The sequence below is a fragment of the Bos javanicus genome, chromosome 13 (assembly GCF_032452875.1).
Source record: "Bos javanicus breed banteng chromosome 13, ARS-OSU_banteng_1.0, whole genome shotgun sequence".
NCBI classification, from domain to species: Eukaryota; Metazoa; Chordata; class Mammalia; order Artiodactyla; family Bovidae; genus Bos; species Bos javanicus.
Window position 1 is genome coordinate 23,388,837 of NC_083880.1, and position 15,485 is coordinate 23,404,321.

Genomic DNA, 15,485 nt, shown 5'->3' on the forward strand with positions numbered 1-15,485 from the left:
AGTGGAATGTTGTGCATCTCAAGCAATTGTTTCCTCTGCGCTAATTCACAGTGATATAGGCATACCTTGTTTTATTGTGCTTCACCTTACTGTCTTTCATAGATTTTATTGCACTGTTTACAGAGTGAGGCTTCTGGCAACCCTGCATTGGGCAAGTCCATGGGGTCATTTTTCCAAGAGCATTTGCTCACTTTCTATCTCTGCATCACATTATGGTAACTCTCACAATAACTCGAACTTTTTCATTACTATTGTATGTTAGGTTATCCATGACCAGTGATCTGTGATGTTACCATTATACATTTTTTTAGCATTTTTCAGCATAAAGTATTTTAAAATTAAGCTGTGTACATTTAGGCATAATGCTACTGCACACTTAATAGTGTGCTACCACACACTTGAAAGTGTAAACATAACACTTATATGCAATGGAAAACCAAAAATTCATGTGGAATACTTTACTGCAGTAATCTAGAACCAAATCCATGATATCACTGACATATGCCTGTAATCAACTTTTTATTCCCATTTGTACAGAAAAAAAAATTTACAAGAAGAAATGTCCAAAACTCCCGTACATTAAAACAAACTCCTAAAACTTACAGATTTTGCTATGATTACCAACTCTGAAAGCACATATAAATTCTAAGATGCTTTTATTTTGTTCTGTTTAGGAAATGGCAAAAATCTAATTAAGTCAGATTAACTGAAAACAATTTCAGGTGCACCCCTAAGATTTTCTCCCTCCACCTTAATGGTGGGCTACTTAATGCCACTTAAAGGTACATGCTTTTGAACACATCACTTCTTAACTCCGTGTCCCAAACATTTAATTATGCATTTAATGTAACTAAGGGCTTCCCTGATAGCTCAGTTGGTAAAGAATCTGCTTGAAATGCGGGAGACCTGGGTTCGATCCCTGGGTTGGGAAGATCCTCTGGAGAAGGGAAAGGCTACCCACTCCAGTACTCTGGCCTGGTTGCAAAGAGTCGACCAAGCGACTTTCACTTTCATTTTAATTTAACTAACAGCTATAATCATAATATTCTAGGCACTTCTAATTGCATATAGGTGTCTTAGATTATTAAAACAAAAAGACTTTACTAAAAACATCCCAGAATTCTTGGTTATTTGGATAATTAAGAATCAGGGGTGGTGTTCCCAGGGCCATCAACTATAATGTTCTGCAGACTTGACGGTTCCTTTGAGCTCTGTAGGATTTTGTTTTCCAAAAACTTGTTTCAGTTCCAACAAAGGCAGTTAACTAAGAAATAACTTGAACCGTCTATTTTTTCTGTTGTCCTACAACACCTTACATTAGAATTCAAAGACATTAAAGAATAAGGCAGATTGCCTACTGAGATTCCTAAAACATGTAGTTTTCAGATGGCCTATAAAAATCTGATCCCTTATTTTATAAAATGCTGTAATAGTAGAAAATATATGCCAAATAAACTGTCCTTTTTTTTTTCCTTTGTTTTTTAACTAGAAGTCTCCAGTGAGGCTTTTTAACCTAATTATTGATTTATGATCTCAAGACTCTTTCATTAGGAAGTTTTCTTCCCATTTTGGTAATCTATTTTTGGCACAAGAATCTAGGCCAAATACAAAGTTTCTTGAATAATTTCTGGAATGAAAACTGTTGAATGTTCTCTATAAATATACTCTGAGTTTAGAGCATTAAAATGGTATTAAAAACTCAGTCTTAATACAAAGTACGCTGTTATACACTCCAATAAAATATGTCTTTAAGGCAAATTTAATGGGACTGTTGGCTACATCCTACAGTATTGCAAAATTTTGTTTCATTTGAAGCATGAAATTTGGTGAGTATCAAATTCATCTTTCTGAGTCCTCTATGAATATAACTTTGGTGTTTATCATCCATCACTAACATTTATTAATTACAATCCTTTCTCTCAAGAAGTTTAAGATATGGGAAAAGGTATAAAAGATAATGTAAAGCCATTGCTATTTGCATACAGTGTGAACATTTATATAGAAATTCCAAAATGGAAAACCAGACGAGTATTTAAAAATATTTTCTAAGTTTGGTAAATGGCTTATTACTACAGGCATTGCTAAGTTGCTTCAGTCTTGTCCAACTCTTTGAGACCCTATGGACCATAGTCCACCAGACTCCTCCGTCCATGGGATTCTCCAGGCAAGAATACAAGAGTGGGTTGCCATGCTCTCCTCCAGGGGATCTTCCCAACCCAGGGATCGAACCTGAGTCTCCTGTGTCTCCTGCATTGGAAGACAGGTTCTTTACCACTAGCACCGCCTGGGAAGCCCACTAAAGGCATTAATAACATATTAAAATACATAATAATGTGTCCTCATTATTCTCCCTAAAGAATGGCTCCAAAACTGCACAAGCTGCAGCCCCCGCCCCCAACAAAACCTAGATCCACCCCAGCAAGGAAATAAACAAGACATAATTTCCATGTGAGCTCGATACTTGGCTAAGATATTTCAAAACGCTGTAACCAGAGAGATAGGCAAGATTCCTGGATGACAAAACTCAATCCTATTAAAATATCAAGTCTCTCAAAATCAAATTAGGCATTTAATGTAAGAGCAGTGCATATTCCAATAGTATTTAGAAAGCATAACATGACTTTGGGAAAATCCAGGAAACATCTGGAAAAAAATAAGAATCATCAAGAAATTTTTGAAAAAAATAATTCATTAAATGAGATGAAGAAGGGAAAAATGATTGTTTTTCCAGATATGAAACATAAACTTGCAACAATTTAAACCATGTGGCACTACTGTAAAAATGTATATACTGAACAAAATGAATATTAGTATGTTTAAAAAATAATAAATGATAAAGAATATTGGAGTGAGTTTTCATTCCCTTCTCCAGAGGATCTTCCCGACCCAAGGGTTGCCTTGCAGGCAGATTCTTTACCAACTGAGCCACCACGGAAGCTCCACCCCAAAAAAAATTCATCAGGAGAGGGAAGACGTGTTAGGAAAATGGAGATCGCATACCATTTTCTCAGATAAACTAAATAGATGAAGTCATGAAATTTTTTATAGATCAAATTATAGAAAAATTATAATAAACCTTGATATTTATCAAACTTTACAGAACATTTTTTAAAGCTTAGAAATGAAATAAGTTACAAAATAAGGTATTGACAGAACCAACAATATAAAAATTAAAACTATCTGCACATACACACAAAACATTACAAATGAAAGACAAGCAATCTATGGAGATAAAATAGTTTCTGCAAGTATGCAAGATGAATATTGGCTGTACATAAAAATCTCATACAAATCTAAAAGAAAAATACCAACATCCCAAAAGATAAATATGCAAAAATCATGCACAAACAGTCTGGGAGTTCCTCAAAAGTTCAAATACAGTGTGATCATATGACCCAGCAATTGCATGCCTAGGTATATGCCCAAGGGGAGTGAGAATACATGTCCACACAAAAACCTGTACATTATAGCACACAGAACTCTGCTCAAGGTTGTGTGGAAGCCTGGATATGAGGGGAGTTTGGGGAAAATGAATACATATATATGTATGGCTGAGTCCCCTTGCTGTTCACCTGAAACCTTCACAACATTGTTAATCAGCTATATTCCAATGTAAAACAAAAAGTTAAAAAAAAACTTATAATGTTCAAGGAGGCACTACTCATGATAATCAAAATCTAGAAATAACCCCAATAACCATCAACTGATAAGTGGAAATAAAATGTATAAAATCTTTATATGGCAATATATTATTGGGCAATAAAAAAAGAATGAAGTACTGATATCTGCTACAACATGGCTGAAGTTTGAAAACTTAAGCTAAGAGAAAGAAGTCAGCCACAGAAGCCCTGAAATACCATATCATATGAAATGTTTGTATGATTCTCTTGAATCCAGAGCAAGTAGACATAGGGAGACAGAGAGTACAGATGAGTGGTTGCCCAGGTCTGGGGTGGGTTTCAAGGAAGATGAGAAATGACTGCCAGTGGGTACCAGATTCCTTGTTTGAGTCATGAAAATGCTCCCAAATTATCCATGGCAATGACTGCACAGCTCTGTGAACATATTAAAAATTACTGAACTGTACACTATAACTGGGTGAATTGTATGTATATGAATTATATCAATTTAGTTGTTGCTCAGTTGCTAAGTCACGTCCGACTCTTTGTGACACCATGGACTGTAGCACACCAGGCTTCTCTGTCCTCCACTATCTCCCAGAGTTTGCTCAAATTCATATCCATTAAGTCAGTGATGCTACCTAACCACCTCATCCTCTGCCACCTTCTTCTTTTGCCTTCAATATTTCCCAGCATCAAGGTCTTTCCAATATATAGTACATTTATTCAATATACTATATATAGTATATTTAATCACCATGCTATGCTATGCTAAGTCACTTCAGTCGTGTCCGAGTCTGTGTGACCCCATAGATGGCAGCCCACCAGGCTCTCCCGTCCCTGGGATTCTCCAGGCAAGAACACTGGAGTGGGTTGCCATTTCCTTCTCCAATGCATGCAAGTGAAAAGAGAAAGTGAAGTCGCTCAGTCGTGTCCGACTCTTAGCGACCCCATGGACTGCAGCCCACCAGGCTCCTCCATCCATGGGGTTTTCCAGGCAAGAGGACTGGAGTGGGGTGCCATTGCCTTCTCCAATACTACATATTATAGCAATATACAATATTACAAATAGATTTATTATTATAACACGCACAGTCATATCACAGAAGAGAGAGCAAGTGCACAAACATGAGGAAATTATCAACATCCCCAGTAGCCAAAGACATAAAAACCAGAGCAATAAGGAAACACTCTTCTTACCAATCAAAATATTAGGGGGCTAGTTTTTAAATGATAATTCTCACTGCTGCCAGAAAGATGGCAAAACAAATATTCTCACATATTGTCAGTGAGGCTGCAAAGTGGCCCAGCCCTTGCTAAAGGCAGTTTACCAACACATATCAAGAACTTCAAATATAGTAACACTCTGCCTCAGCAGTGTTGTTCATAAAAATATTACTTGTGAAATTCATTCTAAATATGAGGGAGGAGTCATTATATACAAAGATTCACATTTCGTTATCATGTATAACAGTGAAGAAAGGAAACATTATAAGTGTTCAGTGGTATTGAAATAGTTACATGTGCTGTGGAATACATGCTAAATGTCACTAAAAATGTATTACATACTTGTCTGGGTAAATCACTTTTACATGATATTTACATGTAAAATTACAAGACACAAAGGAAAAGTGACAGCACAAAAATGGATGCACAATATGATTACAACTAAGCCTAACACTTTTCCCTTTTGTTTGTATTCTCAAGTTATCTTTAATAAGCCACATTTTAAAATGTTAAGAAATACCTAAGAGAAAAGATAAAACAGTAGCAATAACTACAATGCAAGTCACTACATGATACGGGGCTTATGGATGCTATAATGAGCACCAGATAGTCAGAGAGGAGTTTCAAACTCAAAGTTTCAATGTTTCATCTGCAAGTGACTTTAAGTTTCAAGGCTTCTCTTCCCCAAAAAAAGTCATTCCATGAACTCTTACTTATGTTAATAGACCCCTCGGCTCTGGCATCTACAAACAAAAAGCAATAAATTCATGATAATGTACACCTCAATCCATTTTGTGAGACATGATGTATTTTCCCTTTAGTCCCAACTCTGCTTCTACAACTGTATTTACAATAAACACTCAAATTATTTTCAATCTAGATTTGTCTGTTTCTAAAGAAAAGATAGTACAACATATAACCTGCTTTAAATTGCTACAAATAGAATCAAATATGACAACAACTTTAAGGAAAAACTACTCACAATAAAAATGGAATCCATTTGATTCTTCAAAAAAATATCCTAGTGGCAATATCCTGGCTGGGGCCTCCTGAGCTGATGGCTCAGTGGTAAAGAATCTGACTGCCAATGCAGGAGATGCGGGTTCAATCCCTGGGTCGGGAGGATCCTGTGGAGGAAGAAATGGCAACCCACTCCAGTATTCTTGCCTGGGAAATCCCATGGACAGAGGAGCCTGGCAGGCGACAGTCCATGGGGTCGCAAAGAGTCGGACATATCTGAGCAGGTAAGTTCATGTTATTTAATTTCAGAAATTTATTTGAAACAAATTCTGGAGCTGGATCACCCACTCTCACTGGCCAGCTGACACTGAAGACCCATCCCTGGTGTAGAATGGGGCGCAGACAGTCTCTGTCATGAGAGGGTGATATAGTTATTAAAATGTGCATGGCATGAACAGGGGTAGCATACTGGTGAAAGGAATGTACCAGTCATCGCAATATCTCAGGACTTTGAGAAATGAAAAAGCAGTAGTTAGAAGACTTGCTGAGAACTACAAATGCACCAGAGAAAGTCAATGAAAGACTGGGGTTAAGGCCAATTAGAAATGAATGTGAAATCAGACAGCCTCTTTGGCACCATTTAAGGAGACTCTCATCTCCTATGAGTGGAGAGCAGGAAAGGCTGAGGGTCAAGTCCAAGACTCAATTACTGCAGGAGGAGCCAAGCTTCAGAAGAGGCTGAATGCTCAGGCTTGGCCCATCTGCTGCTTAAGAACAGAGCCTATTGGAAAGGAGTTGACCCTACAGCGTGTGATGGGGACATGCTACTTCCCCCATTCTCCCCAGCCTCTGGGCCTGCAGAAGTAGCCCACCCTACCCCATGAAAGGCCACGCCTCCCTCCTTGTTTCAAGATAATGCAAAGTCTTCTGTCTTGCAAGAATAAACACATTTCCCTCAGACCTACCCCCACCTCCCTTCTGGCCATCAGACAAATAAGTAGGGTTAAGTCTACTTAACCTGTGTAACCCTGCCTGCTAAGAGAAGAGATTATGCCCCCCAAAGGAGCCACAGGACCAAGCTAACATGTACCAGCAAAAACCAAGAGTGTGTGTGTATCTAAGTATTTATTTATTTGGCTGTGCCGGGTCTTAGTTGGAGCATGCAAGATCTTTAGTTGCATGCAGCATGTGAACTCTTATTTGCGGCATGTGGGATCTACAGTTCCCCTACCTGGGATCAAACCTGGGCCCCACCCTCCCCCACTGGCCTCCCTGCATTGACAGCTCAGAGTCAGTCACTGGACCACCAGCAAAGTCCCAAGAGTGTGTTTGAATCAAAGGGTATTGGATCAAAGTGAGTGGAAGACAAAGCTGGATAAAGGAAAGCTGATCAATATGGACAACCCTATGACACAGGATTTAACCCTAAATAAGTATCCTGGAAGATGATGCCAACACACGCTGGGACTCTGAGAAGCTTGTAGGAAACGTGGCTACATTTGATGAAGAGGGAATCCCAGAACTGCCACAGTGGACAGGAAAAAAGAAGTTCAAAACGTTCAGAGGAATGTTCTAGAGTGGATTACTGTGTCAGCTTAGCAAACTCACTCACCAACACTGTTCTGTGGGAGAGCCCAGGGGATGCCCTTGAATAAATAAACACCAGGGTGAGAGGCACCAACGTCACTGTCAAGGTCAGTGTGGCTGTCATCTGTGGGCTGGGCTGACACTGGGGGTGCTCCTACAGAACTGGGCTCCCTGATAGCAACTGGGATAGTACAGTGTTGAACAGAGGGCAGGGTGTGGGCAATTCTTGTAATCACTGGCAAGGTTAGATTGAAGGAGTGGGGAAGAGTGGAGTCTGACCTGCTGACATATGGAGATGCATCACAGAACATGGCATCCTTAGGAACAAGATGGATAAGCAGCCAATAGGCACAGTCCCCAAATAACACAATCAAGAGACTTCAAGGACTGAGAACAATCACCCCAATAAAAGATAACCACAATCTGCCTAGATTCTGGATCTGAGCCATCCCTCAAGCTGGGAACCCACTGATTAAAGCTTGGCTGCATCCTGGGAGGAAGAATCCTACCACATATGGTATTTATGATGAAGATTCTCCCAGTCTTTACCCCAAATGGACACATAACTGTTCACTCCAGTACATAGGGGGAAAGGAATTCCCAGACATTCCAAGAGCAAAGGGTCTGAATTAACACTGATGCCCAAGTGGGCACTTTCACGATTCAGGTAACGAATGGAGTCCTGGTCTCAAAGACCACGCAGCAGTGCTGAAGGCATAGATGCATAATTGATATGGATATACTTGGTAGTTGGCAGAAAGCCCCACAGTGTTTCTTTGGTCTGTGGGGCATGAGCTACCTATCCTAGTGGGACTAGTCAGATGCAAAGCTTTGAAAGTGCATCCTTATGCCCCCAACCAGCTAGAAAATAAAAACCATATCATGTCACAAGGAGAAGTGCAGAGACTCCCACCACTTCAAGCTCTAAAGGATGCAGAGGAAGTCCTCATCATATCTGCGTTGGATTCACTGGCTTTATCTTTCCAAAAATCAGATGGATCCTGGAGGATGATAGTGGACTGCCACAAATTTTATCAAGTGGTGGCCTTGATTGTACCTGCAATTAACAAGGTCCAGGGTATATGCACAGTGGCCATCCCACCAGGAAGGAAGGTCAGAAGCAGTCTGCATTCATGTGGGACAGACACAAGTTATATTTCCAGTCTAGTTCCATGGTCATGTTAATTCTTTCACCCCATTTATTGTATGGTCTGAGCAGCCTGGACTACCTAGACATTCTGCAGGATCGTGAGGTGGTCCACCCTAATGATGACATCATGACAGACAAAGCAGATAAGCAAGAAGGCAAAGTACATCAGAGGCCTTGGTACGATACATGCTGTCCAGAAATGGATCCCATATGCAGAGGCCACCATATTGGTGAAGTTACAAGGAATCCTATGGTTGGGAGACCCCTTCGGAAAGTAACTGGCAGACTACTGCATCTCACACTTCCCATCACTAAGAAAATGGCCAATGCCTGCTAGGGCTCGTCAGGTTCCACATTGACTGTCACTACTTCAACCCATTTATCAGGTGACATGAAGGGCTGAGTGGAGCCCAGAACAGGAAGGGGTACTGCTGTAAGTCTGGACTGTAATGCAAGCAGCCTTGCCAGTAGGGCCATACAACTCAACATATCCCATGGTCTCAGATGTGTCTCTGGTGGAAAAAGGTGCCTTGTGGAGTTAATGGCCATCCCACAAATGAGAATCATAATATAGACCCTTAGAGTTCTGGAACAAGGCCATACCATCTGTAGCCAATAGTTACACACCATCCAAAACCCATCCTTGAACACACTCCAGGGTTGAGGTACAGTGCACCTGACCACAATGTCATTGAGTAATCATGAGACCAGAACCACCATCTTGAGCTGGGCTCTGTCAGACCCACAATGTTATAAAGTCGAGCAGCTCCACAGTCATCCACAATGAGATGGACATGATCCTTCAGGATCAGGGTCAAAGGAGATGTGGGAGCAGTGGGCCTAAAACCCTACCTCACCCACCAGTATTGCCCCAGGCCCTCTCCTTCAGCCAACATCTATGGCCAAACTGGCGGGGGCAGGGAGGGTCTCTTATGAAGAGGTGACAATGGAAGAAAAGAGCTGAATAAAGTCACAAAGGATCAGGTCAGTGCATGGGTGCAAGCCAAAGATTGACACCAATTATCCTGCTGGACAGCAGTGACCCAATTATCCTACTGAGCAGCAGTGAGGACAAAGCCGATCAAGGGGCAGAGTTTCAGGCGGTCCCTCCAGATAGAGAGAAAGGAAGCCCAGGGGAAGAATACAGACAGTGCTTGGCTAGTTAGGTGAAAGATTGGAAGATGGGTGTAGTGGCATGTCCTCAAAAAAGACCCCCAACAATCCCACGGTTCCTTATACATGTCTCTGTTCTCATAAACAACTGGAGTTTGGGGATCTAGGCACAGCCTACAACTCCTCTCATCAGTAAGATGCAGGGAAAGTGACTCATTGAGACTTCCATGCTCATCAAGCAACAAGAAAGCCTAGCATCTTTCACTCTCTCCCTTTTGGAGCCCTGGACTGCCATTTAAAGAAAACCATGCTGGGGAATTCCTTGATTGTCCAGTAGCCTCTGAGCTTTCACTGCCAAGGACCTGGTTTCATTCCCTGGTCTGGGAACTAAGACTTCTGCAAGCTGTGAGGCGCAGCCAAAAAAAAAAAAAAAGAAGAAGAAAACTAGGCTGCCCTGATGGAGAGAGGCCCAGAGAAGCCCTGAAGGGTAAGATGTCTTTTGGAGAGAGAGGCCAGGTGAAGAAGCCAAGCGCCAGGCATCTGGTCCCAGTCCCAATCTGAGTACAACCCCATGAGACCTGACGTCAATCAAGGCATTGCTCAGCTAAGTCCATGAAGTCAAGAGAGATAATAAAAGGGCTGTTTTAAACCACTAAGTTTTATAGTGGTTTATTACACAACAACAGATAACTAAAACAGGACTTGGTACCTGAAAATGGTGTCTGCCTTGACAAAAATCTAAAACATGTGGCATTTGTGTTGGGACCAGGATGGAGTTCCTTCAAGAGATCAAAGTAAAGACTTGAAAGACAGCAATGAAATTGCTCTTGGAGACTGAAGGAAAGGTGACCTGAGTATTATGATGTCATAACAGCACGTTGTGCAAACACACGTATGACACACCCAGTGGTGAAACTCTCACCTGCACTTTGGGAAAGAGAAAAGGGACCTAAGGAACACATGAGTCTGGCTGAGGATATTTACAGGCAGACTGTTGAAAGACCATTTTTGCTTTATTTTGTTTTTGCTTTTAGCTGCCTATGAAGAGTAAAGTAAAAAAGAAAAAAAAATTTTTTTAAAGGAAGTATACAGTTTTTGAGCAGCCTTAAAGGAAATATAAAGCAACCAAGATTACTGGATTTGAAAGCAATTCACAAAGTAAGAAATGGACTCAGAGGGAAAGGGAAAAAAAATAAAATCAGGACACACAAAGAAAAACATACCTCAGTGTCAAGTTCAGATTAAGGGTGGGACCGTGAGACACTTTGTTGAAACCTCAGGAAGATTTTAAGTGATGTGTCATAAAGTCCTTTCAGCCGAACAAAGAGCCTTCTAAGAATCCTCTGGGTGTGCCTCATATGGCCTCTCTCCCAGACAACAGGGCTTCTAAGAATCCCAAGGACGTAGTCCCAGAGGAACTTCACAGGCCCGTTTCAGAAAAATACATAGCTGTGGCTTTCCTCCAGTGGAGTTGTCCGTGATCTGATATAAACAAAGTGCATGATGTTTTAAATGAACTGTATCCACTTGGACTGAAAGGAATAGTCATTTTACGATGAAAAGAGGTCTCAAGACCCTCAAACTTCTGCAGGCAGTAAGCAGGCTAAGAAAGCTGCTTACCTTTAGAGAGGGGCTATTTATTATGGGAAACGAAGGATGACTCAGGGCAGAGCCAAGACTCTTGGGAACTAATCCTAGAGATCAGGACTGGCCTACAGTGAAGGACCGGGAATGTGTGCCCTGCACGATTTCAGAAGCTCATAAATCATGACTATGGTGTGCCTACTGTTTCCCCATCCCACCCCCGTGGCTATTCCAGTCTTCCTATTCTTGTCTTATCATCTCTAAGCAAGTAACTTCTCTAATTTATAGATCTTTAGAGCAAGAAGAACCATACTAAGGAGCCACATCCAAAGAAACACAACTGAGAAGATCCATCAATGTCCATGCCTGATTTAGATGATAAAATCCTGGGTTCAAGTTGATACCATTATGGGATGAGACTGGTGGTCCTGGGAAAAGGGACGAGCTGTGTTTTGTGTAAGGGAGAAATGTGAATTGTGGGCAGAGGGTGGACTGTGGCAGCTATTCTCCAGGGACAACCCTGAATAATTCTGCCCCTGCCTGCATGCACCTACTGCTACTCCCACCTGAGACAAAGCTTATGTCCCATCGATCTAGGCTGGAGCCCATGACTGCATTGATTAACAGCATGCAAGGAGGCGATATTCTGGGACTTTGGAAGGCAGGCACCAAGAAGGTCAAGCAGCTTCCAGTTCTTTGCAATTTGACACTGAAGACATCATGTAGGAAGTTCTGGCTATTTTGCTGAATGGAGTGGCCACATGGAGGAGCAATGAGGCACCTGGATATCCAGCCCAGCCTCATCTGACTGCAACTGAGTGAAAAATCCCACACAGCACAAGTAGAAGAGACCCCCCAAATGAGCCCAGCCAAACCACAAAGTCATGAGCTATAATTAAATTATAATAACTAAGTTTAGGGGTAGTTTGCTATGCAGCAACAGATAACAAAACAATTGGGGTTAGGAGGCCTGGGGAAGGGGCTTCCCTGGTGGTCCAGTGGTTAAGAATCCACCTTGCATTGTAGGGGACACCAGTGTGATCCCTGGTCTGGGAAGATCCCACAACTAAGCCCATGTGCCACAACTACTGAAGCCTGTACACCCAAGAACCTGTGCTACACAACGAGAAGTGCAATGAGAAGCACGCACAGTGAAACCAAAGAGGCCCCCACTCTCCGAAACTAGAGAAAGCCTATTAGAAAATAAAGCCATGTCACTGGCAATACAAATAGAAAATACAGTGTACTAGAAGGACTTTTTTTTAAAGGAGGCCTGGGGAAGAGCGATGTGGATGAGCCAATGGCATTGGACATAAAATGTAACGTTCTTTATATTGTGCGTTAATTCCCACAAGGAAGCCAGTTCCCATCAGCAGCATCTGTGATCCACCGCCCCACAGTGAGTCAGTGAGCTCATGAATGGAACAGCCATGGTGCTAGGGATGAGCACAACAGCATGGACTGCCATTCACCAAGTCTGAGCCAGTTGCTGCCACTGCTGAAAAGTTCATTCTGCCAATAACAGAGACTAACACCATGCAGTCCTCAACATGGTAACCAGTTAAGGACACCAACTGCTCATGTGATGGCAAATTGATTACACTGGAGCCCTTCCACCCTGACAGGGGCAGGCTTCTGACTGATACATGCTATAGGTACAGGCAGTTCTCTTTGACACCCACACAACCTAAGAGGTGGTGCTCGATCAGTGATTGGGGCCCTCACTGTATCACATCAAGCCACCTTTCTTCAGAGAAGGTGCAGCAATGGGCATATGACCATGAGATCAACTTTTCTTTACTTACATTATTCAGAAGCTGCTGGGCAGAGAGGGCAGTGGGATGGCCACTTGAAGACAACTGAACCAAAGCCAAAGCTGGCTTAGAGGTGATACCCTGGATAGCTGCTCCTTGGGACACGGTATACACCTGAAGTCAATCACCATTACATGATATTGTGTCATAAATAAAATATATGGGAACATAAAATATATGGGAACTAAGGTTTGGATGTAGGAGTAGAACATGTTACCATCACTTCCAATAACGTACTTAAGAAATGTGTGCTTCCTGTATCCACAATTCTTGCTTCCACCAAGAGACACAGCAAGACTGTTCATAAACTTAAAGCACGGCTCCCTCCAAATCACTTCAAGCTCTTTGTGCTGAGAGACCAGCAGGCAAGGAAAGTAATTACCATTCTGTAAAGAGTTCCTGATGAAGAAGGCAGGCGACCCACTCCAATATTCTTGCCTGGAGAATCCCATGGACAGAGGAGCCTGCTGAGTTTTAGTCCACAGAGTAGCACAGAATTGGACATGACTGAAACGACTGAGCACACACAGAGTACCTGACAGTGATCACTGGGGGAGAAAAAGGATTGCTCCTTCCCTGCTAGGACTGAGAAGAATACAGTGACAGCCCGGTGACTCAGGGTGGCATCTCTTGGGATGCCTTTCTCCAATTCTGATGATAGTGTTGGCTGTTGACAACTCACAGCTTCATCACTCTTCAGGAATTGCCCTTGGCCAAAGAAAGATGTTTTGCCCAAGGCTCCGACCCCTCCCCATGATTTGTATATATCTAATGACTGGAAAGCATCTGCCTACAATGTGGGAGACCCGGGTTCAATCCCTGGGTTGGGAAGATCTCCTGGAGAAGGAAATGGCACCCCACTCCAGTACTCTTGCCTGGAAAATCCCATGGATGGAGGAGCCTGGTAGCCTATAGTCCATGGGGTCACAAAGAGTTGGACACAACTGAGCGATTTAACTTAATTAATGACTGTTTAGTATGGAGGTACAGAGGCTTAGCACCTTTGTCTTGATTTGGGATCTTTTTGAAAGGTCTTCTCAGCTCCAGAGTTTCCTATGGGATTGGTTAGGGTCTCTGTTGTAACTCTAACCCATTTCCACTCCTCCCTCTGTCCAATCTCATTTTTCCTTAGAGTACTTCACCTCTTGTACCCAAATCCCAGCATCTTAGTATCTGTTTCCCTGGGAACCTGATTTGTGAACCAACTGTCTCAATACCATATATTGAAAATGCAGTCCTCTCCCCACTGTTCTGGAGGGCTACCTTATTTTTTTTTAACAGGCTTTATTTTTTAGAACTTTGTATTTGTTTAAAAAAATTTAAGAGGATAATGCAGAGCACTCACATACCCCACACTCGGTTTCCTCTGTTATTAATCTTACATTAATATAGTACATTTGTTACAATTCTCAAATCTACACTGGCATATCATTATTACTGAAGTCCACAGGTTATTCCAATTTCCTTAGTTTTTGCCTAATGTCTTTATTCCATCCAGGACACCACATCACATTAACTTGTCTCCTTAGACTCCTCTTGGCTGTGACAATTTCTCAGACTTTTCTTGCTTTTGATGACCTTGATCGTTGCAAGGAGTACTAGTCAAACATTCTGTAGGATGACCTTGCACTGACGATGGCCTGATCTTTTTATCAGACTAGAGGTTTGCATCAGAACAGACTGGATTATGAGTTTGGGAGAGGAAGAACCACAGACGTGAAAGGTCATCATACGAAGGGTTCAAACTATCAACGTGACTTATCACCCTTGAGGTCCTGATCCTCTGCCGGAGGCAGTGTTTGTCAGATTTCTCCACCGGAACACTACTCTTTCTTCACCCCCAACCTCCAGCCACTTTCCATACTGCTCTCTTTGGAAGAAAATCACTCTACACAACACATACTTAAGGGGTGGGGAGTTCTGCTCCCCTCCTCCACCTCTCCTTGAGAGACTACCTTCTTCAAAAAATTAAGTGTCCTTAAGGATGGTTCTTAAATAAGTAGACCACTAGAAACAACTTCATCAATAACCTATTTTCTTACATGCTTTATAGTAGGTCTTATGGAGAAGGCAATGGCACCCCACTCCAGTACTCTTGCCTGGAAAATCCCATGGACGGCAGAGCCTGATAGGCTGAAGTCCATGGGGCCGAGAAGAGTCGGACACGACTGAGCAACTTCACTTTCATGCATTGGAGAAGGAAATGGCAACCCACTCCAGTGTTCTTGCCTGGAGAATCCCAGGGATGGGGGAGCCTGGTGGACTGCCGTCTATGGGGTCGCACAGAGTCAGACACGACTGAAGTGACTTAGCAGCAGCAGCAGTAGGTCTTATATAACAAGGGGAAACAAATCTCCTAAATATCATTTCTAAAACTGTGGCAAATATATAGATTAATTTTACCATCTTAATCCTTTTAAGTGCACAGTT

At 42.1% G+C, this 15,485-nt stretch overlaps 2 long non-coding RNA genes across 2 annotated transcripts in view; one reads left to right on the forward strand and one right to left on the reverse strand.

Moving 5' to 3' along the window:
* The window catches only part of LOC133259038 (uncharacterized), a 157,792-nt gene extending 146,258 nt beyond the window's left edge, over positions 1-11,534 (reverse strand). Inside the window, exon 1 of the long non-coding RNA XR_009740242.1 lies at positions 10,881-11,534. This is a non-coding gene — a long non-coding RNA (uncharacterized LOC133259038). The remainder of the gene's footprint in view (positions 1-10,880) is intronic.
* LOC133259037 (uncharacterized) lies at positions 9,256-11,955 on the forward strand. Its single transcript, XR_009740241.1, has 2 exons — positions 9,256-10,815; positions 11,530-11,955. It is a non-coding gene; the product is annotated as an uncharacterized LOC133259037 (long non-coding RNA).
* Positions 11,956-15,485: the final 3,530 nt, after the last annotated feature.